Consider the following 17,609-nt stretch of genomic DNA (forward strand, 5'->3'; position numbering starts at 1 on the left):
GGAGTATCTTAGATGGCCGCTCACAGGCTTTTAAGACCCCAGACACTACTCACCAAGGTAGAATGTAGAGCATTATCTTTATAAGTAGTGTCAGGGCATGATACTTTTTGCCTCCTCCTCCAACAGGCAGGGTCAGTTGCTCAGGTATGGTACAACAGGGCAGGTCCAGTTGAAGGGGAGTTGCTGGGATGGGTTGTTTGTGGCATATACTAGGGCCAACAGGGCGGGCTGGGAATCAGTGCAGGGCAGGTTCCAGTAGGCTGTGCCTGTGCTGCTTGGGTGTGTGATGTTCAGCGCATGGTGCAGTTAGGCAGGAAGGAGGGGGGAGATTGTGATGTCTGGAGCTAAGATGGGTATGGGAAAGAGGAGAGAGAGGAGAGAGGAACATGAGCCAAAAACACAGAAACAAACAAAAAAGAGCGCTAAGGGAGCTTGCTGTTGGAATGGAGAGATGTGAGACTGAGAAATGGAGAAAAACAAAAAGAAAAAAAAGAAAAATGGTAAAAGCAAAAAAAGAATAAATAAAAATTAGAAAAAAAAGAAAAGAAAAGCTCCCACAGATCCCATTGGTGTGGCTGCGAGGAATGGGGAAGTTGCTCCCAGGCCATGAAGTACAGCTTGGCTAGAAGGGGTAGAGGTGTCACACAACATGAAGTATTCAGGAGACAGGAAGAGAAGGTAAGTATAGAGAGACAAGAAACTGAGAAATGAAGAAAGGGAAAAAGAGAGAAAAGAAAACAAACAAAAAATAAAAAAAAGAAAAGAAAAAAGAAATGCTCCCAGGGATCCCACTGTGCATCTGCACAGACTGAGGGAGTAGTTCCCAAGCCGCACAATACTGCCCAGCTAGAAGTGGCTCCCAAGCTGAGAAAAGAAAAAGAAAACAAACAAACAAACCAAAAGAGGACAAATCAAAACAAACAAAAGAAAGCCCTGGGGATCCCACCAGCATGGTGGCATGGGCTGAGAAGCAGTTCCAGAGTCGAGTGGTGTTTCACAGGCTTTCAGGAAGAAGCCACGATGGCAAACGGAGCCAGGTATTTGAGAGAAAGGAGGGGGAGGTGGTGAGAGGTATGGAAGAAATCAAAAGAAGTAGAAAAAAGCAACACCAGCAGCCAACAAATGGCACTCAGGGAGCTGGCCAGTGCGGGTGGGTGGAATCCAAGTGGCACCAGGGTGAGGCCAGTGATTCCCAGCCAAGAGACTGTGGCCAAGGAAGCAGAGGAGGCTGAGTTGGTGTGAAGAAGGGTGGGGGGAGGGGTGGAAAAAGGTATATCACTGGTTACCAGTTGTCCTGTCTCCTGCTGGAAGCTCCGTGAAGCTGCTTTCCCGTACCCCTGTTCGCTGATCTCCAACAGGAGTCCAAGATGGTGGATCTGTGCTGCGTTAGCTGATAGGGGACCTCTGCATGTATCTCTCCTTGCTCTCTGTTCTCTGTCAGTTTCTTATTCCATTCAGTGCCTTGGCTGAATTCTTTATCTCTTCATTTGATGCTTAGGGTTTCAGGACTGATGTTTGTCTCTGTTTGACTTAATTTTTTGGATCATGGCGTGGTCCTTCTTTTTATAGCGCCATGATGCCCCTGGCCTTCCTTCTTAAGGACAAACATCTCAGATCAAAACAAAAGAAAACCTACTGGTAAAAGCAGCCCATCGTTACATAGTGAGTGGCCCCCTACAGCATGTGGGGACGTGTGGTGACATGGTATCGTGCTACTTTTGGACCTGTGTTTGTCTGCACTGTGGTCCAGAGCTAAGGAGTCTTTATGCCAAGACAGTGAAGCCTTATAGGGTGAGGGCCTGACTCCTGAAGTTAAGCTCTGAATGTGACTAAGTGCCAGTTTAAGGCCTCAGGCTTACTCACTAATCCCATCTTCCCTTTGTGCTTTGAATATTGACTTACCCGCTGCTTATCTGGGTCCACAAAGCGGATCCCAAAATAGTCTTTCTCAAGGAGGTTCAGGTGGTGGCAAAGAAGGTCAAACAGGTACTGGCCTTTGGCATCTCTCTGCAAAGAAAGAAAGCTTTATTGAGAAATGAGTGGGCTTGTTTTTACAGTTATTAAAAATTGTGTACAACAGCTGCATACAGATATGAAAGGGGCACGTGTCCATAACAATGTCCTCCATATTGTGATGTATCAGATTTGGGGCTCCCTGGAATTCTGAGGCTTTAAGCCCTTAAAAGGAGCCTAAGAACCCTTCCCCCCTACGAAGATGTCAGAGAACTCAGAGTAGAGTAAGATAAGCCCAGTTCCAATCCCTAAAGCACAAAGTTTTCTTAAACTAGTGGGTGCAAGGAATGTTAGTGTGGAGCACAGCACTGATTCCACCAAGTCCAGTTAGCCTTGCCTCTAAAGTACACGTATCTTGAATCCACCCACTTTTATCCAACTCCCACGGGTCAGTCACCATCATCTCTTGACTGGACCACTGCCAAAGCATTCTAGTTGGTTCCCTGCTTCCCCTCCTGCCCCTTACAATTCCATTCTCCACACAGCAGCTAGAGTGATCACAAAAGTTTTTACACATAATATCTTTTTTTGCATAAGTAGTACACGTATTCAAACAGTAAAAAGGATATACTATGAAAAGTAACTCTCCCTCTCACTCTAATCATCCTATGTTCCAGCTCCTCTCCCTAGAAGCAAGTCCTGTTACCAGCTTCTTGTATATTCTTTATGTGACATTCAATACACAGGCAAGCCCATACCGTATTTTTTACGCAAATAATGTGTGCCTTCTGCGTTTGTTTGCTGGCTGTGCCCTCTCCCCATGAGGCAACCTCACAAGCACCACCATACCAGTCCTCTTCCACATGTTGCTGTAAAAAAAATTAGCATAGCGCACTTATGAAAATACCTGTGGGAAGGTGCAGCCAGCAAACAAACACAGAAGGCGTGCGTTATTTGCGTAAAAATACAGTATGCATATATAAAACAAAACAAACCAGTTGCCATCAAGTTGTTTCCAACTCATGGCGATACCACGCATTTCAGAGTAGAACTGCACTTCATAGGGTTTTCAATGGCTGTGATCTTTCTAACGTAGATCGCCAGGACTTTTCCCCCAAGGCACCTCTGGGCGGATTTGAACCGCCAACCTTTTGGTTAGCGGCCAAGCACTTAAACGTTTGCATCATCCAGAAACTCATATACATATATATCTCTTTAAAATATAAATGATAGCATATTATATATACTATTCTGTTACCTGTTTTTCCCCCCACTTAGCATATCTTATAAATTCTCCTATAGCAGGACATATAGATATGCTTCACAGCTTTTAACGGCTGCGTACCATTCTAGCCCAACCCATTGCCATTGAGTTGACTCCAACTTATAGCAACCTTATATGACAGAATAGATCTACCCTGTTGACTTTCCAAGGCTGTAAATCTTTATAGAAGCAGACTGCCACAACTTTCTCCCACAGAGCAGCTGGTGATTTGAACTGCTGCCCTTTCGGTTAGCAGCTGAGCGCTTAACCACTGCACCACCAGGGCTCTTTGTAGACTATTCTAATGAACCTATATTTCTTTACCTAGTTCCACACTGATGGAATGTTTCTAACCTTGGTATTACAAACTACACAGCATGAACGCACAGTGATTTTTAATATGTTACTACTCCTGCTTAACACCGTCAGTGGCTTTCCATTGCTCTCAGAATAAAATCCAAGCTCTGATCATGGCCTCCAAGGCCCTACGTGACCTGGCTCCTGCCTCCTCTCTGACCTCATCCCAAATAATTTTCCTCACTACACTCTGGCCATGGTCCTTCTGTTCCTGAACACCCCAAGGCTTTTCTGCCTCTGGGCCTTTGCACTTGTTCCCTCTACCTGGAATGCTCTTTTTCCAGCTCTTCCCACAGCAAGCTCTTTCTATCCTTGAGGTCTAAGCTCAAATGTCCCCTCTGCAGAGAGGTGTTTCCCATATAGAATGGTCTTTTCCTGCTTATTTCCTTCACAGCATATATGTTGTTGTTGTTGTCGAGTCGGTTCTGACTCACAGAACTAAACGTTGCCTGGTCCTGTGCCATCCTCACAATCAGTGCTATGTTTGAGCCCATTGTTGCAGCCACTGTGTCAATCCATCTCGTCGAGGGTCTTCCTCTTTTTTGATGACCCTCTACTTTCCGTAGCATGATATCCTTCTCCAGGGACTGGTCCCTCCTGATAAAATTTCCAAAGTATGTGAGACGAAGTCTCGCCATCCTTGCTTCTAAGAAGCATTCTGGCTGTACCTCTCCCAAGACAGATTTGTTTGTTCTTCTAGAAGTCCATGGTATATTCGATATTCTTTGCCAACACCATAATTCAAATGCATTAATTCTTCGGTCTTCATTATTCATCGTCCAGCTTTCATGTGTGCATATGAGGCGACTGAAAATACCATGGCTTGAGTCAGGCACACCTTAGTCTTCAAAGTGACATCTTTGCTTTTTAACACTTTCAATAGGAGTTTTGCAGCAGATTTGCCCAATGCAACATGCACAGCACGTATAACAGTCTTGTAATTATCTTGCTGATTTATTTGTTTATTTATTCATTGCCTGTTCTCTTTCTAGACTGTAATTTCCATGAGGGCAGGAACCTTCCTCAGAACTTAGCACAGGGCTTGGTAGATGGCAGGTTGGTCTTCTGTAATTGTTTGTTGAATAAATAAATAAATGAATGAATAGAAGGTAGAGGGTTGGCTAAAAGATTTCACAGAATGTTAGGAATCTGGGCGGTTTCTAACCTTAACCTACTCCTCCTGAGACCTGCTTGGGCACAAAAATGAGTTGGGAAGAGAATGACTTGCAGGAAAGTGTCAGAACATCTGGAGCTCTGCAAGACCTGTCCCCAGGGGTCTCTGCAACTCAGCTCAGAGGGTTGTATGTGGCAGGTCCCTGTCCAACCCTGCATCCAAATTGAGACTGCCTTACAAGATCCAAAGTATCTCACATTGTGCCAAGGCCCAGGGTCATGGGTGATCACAGAAGGGCCCGACCCTGCTCCAAGAACAGGCAGGTCTTTAAGACCTTGACAAAAGGTTTACACCTCACCTCTGCTCGCTCACCCTATGCAACTCAAGGAAAACCGAGACAGGCCACCAAATCACTCAGGAAGTATCTTAAGAAGCTTATCCTTGCAGGATTTGAAGGATGAGTGAGTGAACAGCTCAACTAAGCAAGGTGGTACCATGTGGGCACCTTCCCCTCCAACCCTGGAGTCCTCCCACTTCACAGAAAGAAAACAGAAGCACAGCTTTTCTCTTGCAGCAGTTGTGTGAAAAACACATCCATTACACATTCCCTATACCTATAAAGGAGTCCTGGTGGTGCAGTGGTTAAGCATTTGGCTACTAACCAAAAGGTCAGCAGTTCAAATCCACCAGCCACCCATTGGGATCCCTATGGGACAGTTCTACTCTGTCCTATAGGGTTGCTATGAGTTGGAATCGATGGCAACGGGTTTGGTTTTGGTTTTATACTTATAAAAAAAGGATCTTCTATTTCTTGTCATTTCTCAGCATCTGGTGAAACGCCCTGGTCTCCACCACGAAGTACCCTCAGCTTCTATTCACCTGTGGTAGATGCTTTGTTCTGAGCTACAAGGCTCTTGCATGGACGGATGAACAGAAACATCTCCCTTTTCTGCTTCTCCAGGGCTGGGGGTGGGTGGGGAGGAGATAGGAACAGAGCCCCTCCTTGTAGCAGAATTCCATGAAGTTTAAATTCCCAGCAGAGACACAAAGGCAGAGCATCTCGGAGCACTGCTGTGGCACCTTTCATGGAGGGTCACCGCATGCCCCTCTCTCAGAGGACTCACACCCGTGGCAGGTGGAGTGGCCTGAGGCAGCCCTCGGGGAGAAGACACTTGCAGCTGAACCATCATAGTAGCTTCCCTACAAGTTGCTGGTAAGGAAATTTCACAACTTCCTTTCTTTGTGGGTCCCTTTGTGCTCCCAGATGCCAAATTTGCTGTGTCCTAAGCCTATCCTTCCTCTCCACGGTTCCCTGCCCTAAGTCCCGGTGTCTGAAATATTCTGTGGCAGCCAGTCTTTTCCTTTGGTGGGATGCAAAGCCCAGCGACTGACTTCCATCTTCTCTTTCTTTTGCCCGAGGTTAGCTTGGCACTACGGCTAAACTCTGTTTTGTGCTGAATGTCATGCCATTGATTATACTGGAGAACAGGTAGTGGCCCTAACAGGTGATTACTGTTCAGTCACAAAGTCAGAGCTCCAGGCCTGAGGACGTTTATCTTCAGGACAAGTGAGCTGAGGCAGAGCACTCAAATCCTTACCCTGCAGCTAAAGCTCTGAGGTTCCTCTCTTCCCGAAGACATTATTGGGTCAAAATTACTTATTAAGCACCCATTTAAAAAATAAATCTATACTTTATAAACCACAACAGTACCTACGTGTATTTGAAAATAACAGCTCATGTAAGTGCAACCCATTCATCCTCTCTCTGTGGTGCACGGAGTGCTTCATGCACCCCTGAGAATCAGTCTGCAGCTCTGAGGTTGGCAAAAGCCCCATTCTTGCTCTTCCATGGAATGCTTGCCTCTGATTCTCTACAGTTTGCTTCATTTTTAGGGAAGGGACCAGGGCAGCAAGCCGGAAACAAGCTTGGGCCAGTGACCTGAACCATTCAAGGTTAATTACATTTTCTGCCTCATAATTATTATCTTTGATCAGGAGAGGAGCTTTTTTCATTTTACGCCATTATGGGGTCAATCCCAGGGGCTCTGGCATGATGGAAGGGGGTTAACATGTAGAAAGTCCCCACTCATTAGGCTTCACCTTGTTCAACCCTGCCTACCTGGGTGCAGAAGGATTTTAAGAGGAAACTCAATGAGGCTTGAGGAGGTTGTACCTCACTCAAGGTCACAGGGTAAGAGTGATCACAACTTTCGCAGCTCCTGGGTGACATGCTGTTAAGTGGGAGCTGGCCATGGTCTCCCGGTCCTTAGAGAAGGCAGAGGTGAGATGGAGGGGAGAGCAGAAGTGAACCCCTGAGGCCCAAAGCACAAGAGTCCAGGGGCGGAAGAAGGCCACGGAAAGATGCGGGGCCTGGAGAAGAGGGCAAGAGCTGAACAAGTTGTCCTCAGAGGCCTGATGGGGAAGGGCTGGCAACAGGGATGGGACGCCATCTCAGGCTCCATTCGGGTTTACTGTCGTATTTCAACTTATTGTAGATCAAAGACTTCCTTGTTTTCCGTACCAGCGTCCTCTTAATGGCTGTGTGTGCCAATGTCTGCCTGGTTCAGGAGCAAATGCTGTGTCAAAGCACTTTAATGCCACAGAGGAATAGCCACATTAGCTCAGCTTCTCAGGGACATGGCATAAGTCAGCCAGCGGAAAAGTGTGAATCAATTACTGGGGTGCAGTTCCTGCTCCTGTGTTCACACACCACACCCAGCAAGCGTGGTGTGTGTTTCTGAGGCACAGGAAGTATTAGGGGTGCAATTGCTAACAGCAGGGCCCAGGATTCCCTAACCTAAGCACCTACCACACTAATCTACATTTTCTTTGAAGGCGAGGAACCCCTGCTGAGCTCCTGGCCCGGAAGCTCACTTTTCTTGCTTAGTCTTAAACCAACACAATCTGTCCTGGAACTGCTGAGGCTGCAGCCAGAAGAGCTGCCAGCTCGCCCTGGGAGTGGATAGGTAGCTCATTCCAGGGGGAATGCAGAGATGTCCCTCTGCAAGCCACACTGTCTTGTGTAGCAGTGTCCACAAATGCAGCAGGGCCGCGACTGGACCCTGCCCAGGCAGCCCCTCTGCCCTACTCTCAGAGGAGAAGAATCCAGAACTCAGCAGCAAGGCTGAGAAGGACGGGACCCATGCAGGCACTTGGTATTCAGACTGTAGCGCCAGGAGGCTGCCATGGGGCCAGGTGGCCACGTGGCTCCTGGGGTAGAGGCCAGACCCTGAATGAAGGGGATCGGAGTAGAGAGAGGGGCAGGCGATCCCTCCTTGGCTAGACTCCTGTAGCCACTGACCTTACCTGATCCTTAATAAATGCAGCAACTTCTTTGCCCCAGCAACCCCCATTCTACCTACAAGTTGAGGGAGTCGGGGTGATTTTCATGATGCTGAACAGAAATCTGTAGGTTCAGATGCCTGGCCCAGTGCCTCAGGGAGCCCTTTTGGCAGTCCTTGCTCAGGTCAGAGAACTGGCTTAGCTCATTGCCACGTGGTATTGCATGAGAGGATGTGTACGTGTGGCAGGACGTCACATTCAATCTGGAACATGGAGGTCACTGCGTGTAAGTAAATGTCATTGGAGGGAGGACCAAGTGTTCTGTCAGCACAGATGGTCCAAGCCAGGCTAAGCAAGGGCAATTAAGACCCTCTGAGCAGAGCCTTCAAACCTGCTGTTGTGTAGCTTGTAACAGCAGAGCTGACAACAGGGCTAGACTTATTGAGATATCAGTGGTGATGCGTGAAGCGCCAAGTTGTCTTCACTCCCATGTGGATTCCTTGTACCCAGTGAAGTTTCAGAAAAGAAAAAAACCAGAGCTGACCTGACGAAAGGCAGGCCACTTGTTTGTCTTTTCCACGGTGAAGCCGCTGACAGGAAGGAGACTCTGAGAAGCATCATTGTTTCTTGCTATTGACTGAATACATTTTGGTTGTATTTTTCCAGCCAGTGCTGAATATCTCAGTGGACTAGTCACGTAACAGCTGCAGAATTAGCGAAAACTCAGCCAGACTTGTTACAAGTCTTTACTTTGTATTTGTGTGAAGCTTGTTCTCTCTCACACACACACACATACATACACACCCTCTCATATAATGTTGCTTCACATAACTTGTGAAGAAAGTCTAGAATTTTTTTGGTCAATGAACTTTCCTGTGTCTTCACTGTGACATCTCATTTTACTGCCTCCCCCCTTTTACAAAAAGGACAAATATACATGTTATTTTGCAAATCTGGGAGTTTCTGGGGCTGGGGGGAGTGGTTTGGGTGGCCAGGGTCAGGAGAAAAACGGCAAGCTCAGCATCCTCACTGGGTCTCAGAACCCTGTAGCTAGTCTCCCATCTTCCCTCCCTGTCAGCACTTTCTATAATTGTTGAATAAAAAGGCAGAAATGGTTTGTTGGTCAGTACTAGCGTATGTGATGGATTCTGAGCCGGATACATCCCATAAATGAAGAGACCAGCATTTCTGAGTCTTGGCGCCATCTCTTTCCAACTATCCTATCAGGTCACTCGTGTTTCCTAGAAGTTGATGGGGAAGCACAGGGAGCCGAGACGGGGAGGGTCTGGGAAGACAAGGGCATCGAGGAAGAAGGTGGAACTTGAAGTCAAGGCCCTGCTCTGCCACTTCTTAGCTTGTGACCTCAGGCCACTCCCTCAGTCTCTCTGAGATTCAGCAATCTCTCAGGGGATTACTGTGAGGCTCAAAACGGGAGGCATAATATATATAAAAATCCTGTCTACTTTCCTTACCAACTTCCTCCGTCTCCTGTAACCTTTTCTTCCTTTAGGCTGAAAGGACTTGAACAAGAAAAAGCTTCAGCAATGAGATTCTGTGCTCAGTGACTGAAAGTCAGCCCTCTCTGCACAAGCGCACACAGGCGGATCCTGGCCATGTGTCCACAAGTGCAGAGTCCCCAGGCTTGTGGGAATGGCCACCATTTTGGAAACTGGCCCCACAGGGCTCTCAAAGCATACATTTGCTCCTTCTCCATACCACTTGGCTATTTTTCGCAGACTACGTCAGAAGAAGAGTAGAAAATATCAAATACATGCTGTCCATCCAAGCCCCTCGAGGTCTGGCAGCTTCTGCTCAGTGCCACAGACAGAAGGGCAGAGCTTCTGTGACACCCTCCTAACACTTGGAAAGGAAAAGCTGAGTGAGGTGGAGGATGAGATACAATACAATTTCAGGAGACACTATACCTTTTAATGCTTCCACATTGTTAGAGTAAAAAAAAAAAATGGCAAAATGTATTTCATTAAATTAACCCAGAGCCTCAGTGTCTCAGAAAACATAAGTGGCTGTCTCTGGAGTTAAAGCTATAGGAGCTAACTGTAGCCTCTGACTCCTCTCTCTGAAATCCCCAGGGGACTGCTCATCACATTGCAGATAAAAGGGCAGGAAGGGCAAGTAGAGCCCACAGCTCTCTGCTCAGAGTCCCAAGTCCCCCAGAGCATGCTCAGCCACTCACGGCCGCTGGCATCCCCAGCGAGGACCAGATAGGCCCTTCCCATTGCTTTTCCCGGGAGGATGGCCAGGGCCTCCCCTGGAAGTCCCTCATCACAGCAGACGGCGCTCTAAGATAGGGCTCCAGGCCTGACTCTTGGTCTGTGGTCCTACTGTGGTACAAATCCACATTTCTGAGTGCCTCCCTTCCCAGACTAAGTGGAGAACAACATCACAACAACAAAGCTGACAATCCCAAGAGGTGGGGAGACAGCTGGGGCCAAACGGGGGGTGGAGAGATGGTTTACTGCCCAAATGCTGAGGCCTGGGAATGCAGTATGACAAACCCCAAATGTCCCAATAATGTCTGTGCCAGTGGTACAGGGCAAGTGAGGGATGCCAGGTAGGAGGAGACAGCTAGCTCACTCAGAACGTAGTTTCCTTAAGAAGTAGCAAATTCTGCTGTCTGGGGCAGAGACTCTGCTGCGGAACATTCCTCCCTCCTGGCCTCCAGCCCCCTTGTCTAGAACATGCACTGAAGCTGCCCCAGACCCACCGCCCTGCCGCCTCGTCCTGCATCTGCATGCTTTAAGGCTTCCCAGTCAGACTTGGGTCTGGGCTGCCGTGACCAGCCTTCTCCTTCTCTTCCTTTCCCTGGGAGAGAAGACAGCTGCCCCTCAGCATACACGTCCAGAGCCAAGGAGGTAAGTCTTCCGTGTTCAGCTCTGAGCAGGAAGTTTGGGGCCGAAAGGAAGTGATGAGGGTAAGGAAAGGCAGAGTCCGATTCCAACAGCTTGGGCAAGTCATTTCCCCCTCCGAGGCCTCGCTTCCCTCTCCCTAAATGATCTCACGATGTCCCCTTATGTGCTCAAGACTCTAATTCTGTTATTACTTGACCACAGTAATCATACACCAGGTCTGTCTTTCACAAATAGAGGTCAAAAAGAGAGGTTAAAAAACAGGGTAATCAGGTCCCTTTACAAGGTGGACGTTTATTTTCTTAAGACATTTCTCACTGGCTTCATTAATTGAAAACATTCAGGGCCATTGCTCAAAGTAAGTGGAAAGATAACTAAACAGAATCCATTCCATTCAGTTCTAGAAACTGCCTCTAGCAGGCCTGAGACAGTGCAGACCGTTACGGGAAATTATTATGCAGTGCGAGTCTGTTCACTTCGCAGTCCACTGTGACCCCTGGAGACATCCTATTAGGTCATCCAGTGCACGCCTCCAGCCACATACGGTGGGGCCTGTGGCAGGATCTTCCCAGAATGAATCCCGAGGCTAATACGTTCCACTGCCCTTCCTGGACCCACTAATATCCTAGACTAGAACCCAGGGGGCAGCGGTGCTCTTGGATTTCTAGATGGGAGAGCTTCAGGGTGGCAATCTGGCTGGGGTGGGGATGGAGGAATTATGTTTTATTTGCGTGACCTGTATATAAGATTGAGGACTCTTCAAGTGTCCAGATGATGCAGAGGTGGGAACTGGCAGAGATAGGAAGGGGCTGATAAAGCGTCCCCTCCATCTTCATCCCTGTACCACCTCTGACTGAACCAGAGGCTAAGCCCCTGCACCTGGGTAGAGAGGTAAAGGCTGAGGGTGTGCTGAGGTGAGCACCCTCAGGGCTCTGAACTTGTTTGTTCCCTGAGAGCCCCTTCCAGGTGTGATACTTCAGTGGCTCAGTGGTTACACGCCCCTCAATCTGGAAATAATTCTTGGGCATCTCCTAATGGGCACTTGTAGGTCCCTGAGTGACACAAATGGTTTACACTTGGCTACTAATTGAAAGGTTGGTTGTTCGAACCCACCCAGAGGCTCCATGGAAGAAAGGTCTGGTGATCTGCTTCTGTAAAAGATTATAGTCGAGAAAACCCCGTGGAGCTTAGTTTTGGCTTGTGAGTCTGAATCAACTCAACAGCAAGAGGTTTTAGTGTTTTCTTTTTTTAAACAGGCACTGGCAGGGAAGTAGAGGCACTTGCCTCCATGTGCATCAGGTAGGACCACGGCCCAGGCTTGGCAGTGTGTTGGACAGGGCAGACACAGGAGGCTAGACTTCTAGAAATGTATGGCTGCTCCCTCCTGCAGTTCTTGAGCCTGAGAGTAGGAGTGAGTGGAGGACAGGTGGGAGCCTTGAGCCCAGCAGGGCCCCTGAGGATTAGGCACACTCCTGTCACCTCTGTGCCTCCACCCAGCATGGCCACCAATGCTGAGACCAAGAGTCCCCAAGGCAGCACAACAACACTGGTCAAGATGTCACCACTGAAAAAACCATGCACATCTGCTGCCACCTGAATATTGTGTTATCTGAAGGCAAAAATGCATAACAAACCATTGGGAAAAATGTTCGATTCAGTATATATCAAGAAGCTTCCCTGGGCAAGGAACTGCCTGAGTGTTCTCAGGGTTGCACAGACATGAGGTTCAGAGATATCTGAAAACGTGACCTGGGCAAAGACCAAGTCTGAGCCCAATCAAATTAGCATTGCCAACTGGAAACAGCCATGCTACCTGAGGGCCACAGGCCACCAACAGCCCCCAAACTTCAGGCCACAGGCAGAGAGCATGAGCAGGAGAACAAGATGTGTTTGTCTGTTTCTCCCTTTTCTTCCACCCTCTGTGGAACTGCCATCAGCTAAGCTCTTATCAACCACAAGCTGGGGCAGAAAGGAGGCAGAGAACCACAGGGTCGATTCTGTATCTGCATAACCCAAAGATGAAAGAAATTACCTGTGACTCTCCCTTGTTCAGCTCTAAGGAAACAGACTTTCCAGAGCAGAGTTCTCAGACTTCTTGGCTCTGTTTAACTTCAAAATCTCTGACTTGAAGGCTGGAAGGGATCCTTTAGTCCTAGGGGATCATTTCGGCCCCCACAGGCAAGGAATCTTTGGGCAGAGCTCTAGCTGAACCAGGACGGAGGGAGGCAGAGCATAGCTCCCAGGGTAACCCATTCCCACTGTCTAACAGGCTTCATCAGCCACAGTTCTTCACATATTTAACCTACAGCCTTCAGGCTGCAATTCACTCCCACTTGCAACTGTTCTCTTTTTGTGAGGTGTCATGTCTTAATACAATAACACTACTGAACGAATCATTCAGATAAAATGATATGAAGCAGACCTCTTTTTCAGAGTCAGATTTTTGAGGATTAAATAAATATAATAATTTACTAAAAGATGAACTCATTTGACAAGTGATTAACTTTTGGGATACATCCTGGTACTTTGAGGGCTACAGAGATGTTATATTAAAGCCAAACTCAGCTTATATAAAACACATAAGTTCAGTTTTAAAGGTCTATGAAATCTGAAGACCATTAAGGATTTCTGGACAAATTTTTCTCTTCTCTCTCATAGATGAATATAGATTGGACTACACCATGTCCATAAAATAAGTGAGACAAACCTCATGGTACCCCAACAGAGATTCTAGGAACTGATGAAGGTAGTAGAGTTCTTGGACAAGTTTTTAATCTTTCTGAGACTCAGTTCTGTCATCTGTAAAATGGAGATACTAATAAATACCACCTCACAGGTTTATTGTGAGGATTATCAATATGTTACTGGCATAGAGTGGACACAATAAATGTTAGTTTCCTCCTCCCTCCCTTCCTTCTCAAAAATTTGGGAAGAGCTGCCATATCCCTTGAGGTCACATGCTCCATCTTCCTTTCTCTGATCTCATGCACTTACTGTCTGTACCACTTGACCGTCCTACCGCCTACCCTCCCTGTGCTTCTGGGAGATGAAAGCACAGTATCCAGTGCTCGTGCTCATGGTGCCCAGCTCAGTGCCTGGAACATGGTTTTCTGGAAACATTTGTTGATTAACTACTAAATGAAAACAACCAGGAAAATAGCTGGAGATAACCAAATAGCTAATCTTACCTGATGAACTCTTCCTGCCTAGGTCTTCAGCTTCTAACACCCAGTGAGGTCAGTGTAGGGAAGAACAGAGAGAGACCAAGCTGGGGTAAGGCCATTCCTGGAGATGGCATCTCTGTCCCAGTCACAGTCTAACTTAATCCTAGAAATTTATCTCAAGCTTGGTCTCCTGGGTATTACCTGTTCTGTCTAGCGTGCTGATGGTAACCCCACAGGCAGCTCTTGGGAAGGGAAGAGTCTGAGACAGGGGCTCCCAGCCCAGATTCTACTGGGTCCACAGGAAGACGGCTGCAGTGCTGTCCCGCTCCAAAATAACTGCTTATGCCACTGACGTACCATCATGGGAAAGGAAAGCATGCCTCTGCTTCCAAGAAGGCCGCTAGCTGGGTCCTTGCCATTGGAAAAGGAATGAAAAGCTCAACACTGAAAAAGACTAACCATTATATTTGCTTAATTCTACCCACGTGAATTGCAGAGCCAAGTTCTTTTTAGGGAGTTGATGCTGGAAAACACTTCCATGTTCCTGAGCTCATGTGGAATGGGATTTGGAATGTTTTTAACTTCTGGAAACTATCAAAGGCCTTCCTACAGACAAGTTACACATGTCTCAGGGATTTCCTCTTTCCAAGTTTTCTGATGCTTTACCTGTCTTTCTAAAATATATCCTGACACCTCCTGAAGGTGCTATAGGGTCTTACTTGGGCTTCAGCACCTCAGACCAATGGATAAGTAAGGGTAACATAGGATTGGATATCTGCCTTATCACCGGTCACAGGCCAGGCTCCTCAGGAAGCAGGCTCTGGGGCAGAGTTTAGCATGCAGGATGCTTATTAAGGAGTATGCTTGGGATCAACACCCGTGGAAGAGAAAGGAAGGAAGCTGGAGAGCACGGAAGAAAAAGCTTAGCTGCAATGCAGGCCTAGTGCTGACTTGCTGAACCACGTGGAGCTGTGGCGCTAGGCTGGCCCTTCAGAGTTGTTCCAAGTTGAGCTAAGATAGTCAGGCCAGCACTGGTCAGTCCCTGGATGTGGGCCACTGCCAACAGCACTTCCACAGGTATCTGGGGGGAACATCAGAATCCATCACATCACTCGACACAAACCCAAAACACAATCACCATTTCTAAAATGCCTACTATGTGCAAAATGTTCTACAAGCATTATCTCTCTAACCCTAAAAACAATCCCATAAGGAAGGTTTCTAGCAACACCATTTTACAAAAGAGGAAACTAAAGCTAAGTGATATGCCTAACGCCACACAGCTGGTATGTGGGACTCAAATCCAGGCCTGTCTTGCTCCAAAGTTCATATTCTTTCCATTATGCTAAACTCCCTCCTATCTTTTGATTTTCTCATATGGTTCCTGTAGAAGCAATCTACAGCTCCATCCCTCTATGCAGCTTTGAGTTGGATTTATAATCCTCCGACTATATATCTACACGTGTGTTGATGTACACATACACAGGCCACTGCAGTCATCAACCTTCAGTGTTATTTGCTTGACTTATTTTGTTTGAAATGATCATTGACAGAGTGCACGGAGCAGTTCTTTGAGGACTCTGTAAAGTAAGCAGTAGCAGACAGATAAATAGAATTCAAAGTACTACCAAACTGGAGGTGAGTTTACCATTATTTTCCACTGGTATCCTCTAGCCAGACTCAGGCTGCCTGAAACTTGGAAGTGGGAGTCAGCATGGACAGAGAGAGCTCCGGGAGAAGGCCCCCAGTTCAAGCTCGAGGAGGGGGGAAGGGAGTCTCATGGCAGCAACAGCAGTGGCAGGGGGGCTGCGGATGCCTAAAACTCTGAGGGAGAGAAACCTTCCTTTCTAATCCAAGGAACTGTGACCCCAAGTGGGTGAAACAATCCTCTACCATTTTTTTTAACATTCTGTCCTCCCAACATTTGGCTCTAACATGGGTGTAGCTGCAGTAAGTAAGGCAGAATTGGATTTAAAAAAAAAAAAAAAAAAAAAGTCCCAGAGTTATGGCTAGAGGATTGAAAAGGGGAGCCCCAGAGAACCAGAAAGCACCAAGGAGACCCAAGTTTGTAAGAAGCTTGGGAAAGCGACCCCATAAGTTGTTTATGAACTCCTGGACTCACCTTTGAGCTATGCATGCATTGATCTGACCCTTAACAGCATACCCAAAACTTTGATAACTGAACAAAAGATAAACCACTTCCCAGGTCCCAGACTGGCCACTGGGTGGCTCATACATAGGACGGATCTGAGTGCACTGCAAAGGCTTTGAAAATGGAACTGACGTTGAAACAAAAACTCAAAGAAGACTGGTCAGAACTTGAGGCCTGAATTGCAATGAGGCCAATTTCCTCCAAAACCCAAAACAACAACATTCTCCATAGAATTTAAACAAGATCAAAAGTCTTATAACATGATATTCAAAATGTCCAGGATACAATCCAACATTACTCAGCTTAAAAAGAACCAGGAAAATCTTAATGTGAATGACAAACGACAAATAACAGATGCCAATACCTAGAGAACACAACTGTTGTAATTATCTGACAAAGACTTTTAAAGAGCCAGAATAAAGATAATCCAAGAAGTAAGGGCGGCTCACACTCTTCAAAACAAATGAAAATTTAGTCTTAGCAAAGAAACAGAAGATGTAAAGAACAACCAGATATCTTATCAATCGATATACAACAGGCATTTGACAAAGTCCAACACCCATTCATGATAAAAATTCTCAACAAAATAGGAATGGAAGGGAAATTCCTGAACATAATTAAGGGTATTTATACAAAGCCAACAGCCAACATCATCCTAAACGGAGAGAGTCTGAAGTCATTCCCCTTGAGAATGGGAACCAGACAAGGATGCCCTTTATCACCACTCTTATTCAACACTGTGCTGGAGGTCCTAGCCACAGCAATTAGGCTAGAAAAAGAAATAAAGGCATTCGAATTGGTAGGGAAGAAGTAAAAGTATCTCTATTTGCAGGTGATATGATCTTATACACAGAAAACTCCAAAGGATCCACAAGAAAACTACTGGAACTAATAGAAGATTTCAGCGAAGTATCAAGATACAAGATAAATATACCAAACTCAGCTGGAGTCTTTTACACTAACAAAGAGAACCTCAAAGAGGAAATCACAAAATCAATACCATTTACAATAGCCCCCAAGAAGATAAAAATACTTAGGAATAAATCTAACCAGAGACATAAAAGACCTATACAATGAAAACTACGAGACACTACTGCAAGAAACCAAAAGAGACCTGCATAAGTGGAAAAACATACTTTGCTCATGGATAGGAAGACTCAACATTGTGAAAATGTCAATTCTACCCAAGGCGATCTACAGATACAATACAATCCCAATCCAAACTCTAACTGCATTTTTTAATGAGATGGAGAAACAAATCACCAACTTCATATGGAAAGGGAAGAGGCCCCAAATAAGTAAAGCATGACTCAAGAAGAAGAAGAACAAAGTGGGGGCCTCACACTACCTGATTTTAGAACCTATTATACTGCCAGGGTAGTCAAAACAGCCTGGTACTGGTACAACAACAGATACATAGACCAATGGAACAGAATAAAGATCCAGACATAAATTC

At 46.4% G+C, this 17,609-nt stretch overlaps 1 protein-coding gene across 2 annotated transcripts in view; it reads right to left on the minus strand.

Moving 5' to 3' along the window:
- FRMD5 (FERM domain containing 5) overlaps positions 1-17,609 on the minus strand; it is a 237,256-nt gene that overhangs the window by 68,285 nt on the left and 151,362 nt on the right. For both annotated transcript variants that reach the window (XM_012556746.2, XM_023735222.1), the window contains one exon: positions 1,903-2,007. The gene's annotated coding sequence lies outside the window, so the exon portion shown is untranslated. Of the gene's footprint in view, positions 1-1,902; positions 2,008-17,609 lie in introns of those variants that run through there.

Source organism: Trichechus manatus, unplaced genomic scaffold (assembly GCF_000243295.1).
Source record: "Trichechus manatus latirostris isolate Lorelei unplaced genomic scaffold, TriManLat1.0 scaffold00076, whole genome shotgun sequence".
Taxonomy (NCBI): domain Eukaryota; kingdom Metazoa; phylum Chordata; class Mammalia; order Sirenia; family Trichechidae; genus Trichechus; species Trichechus manatus.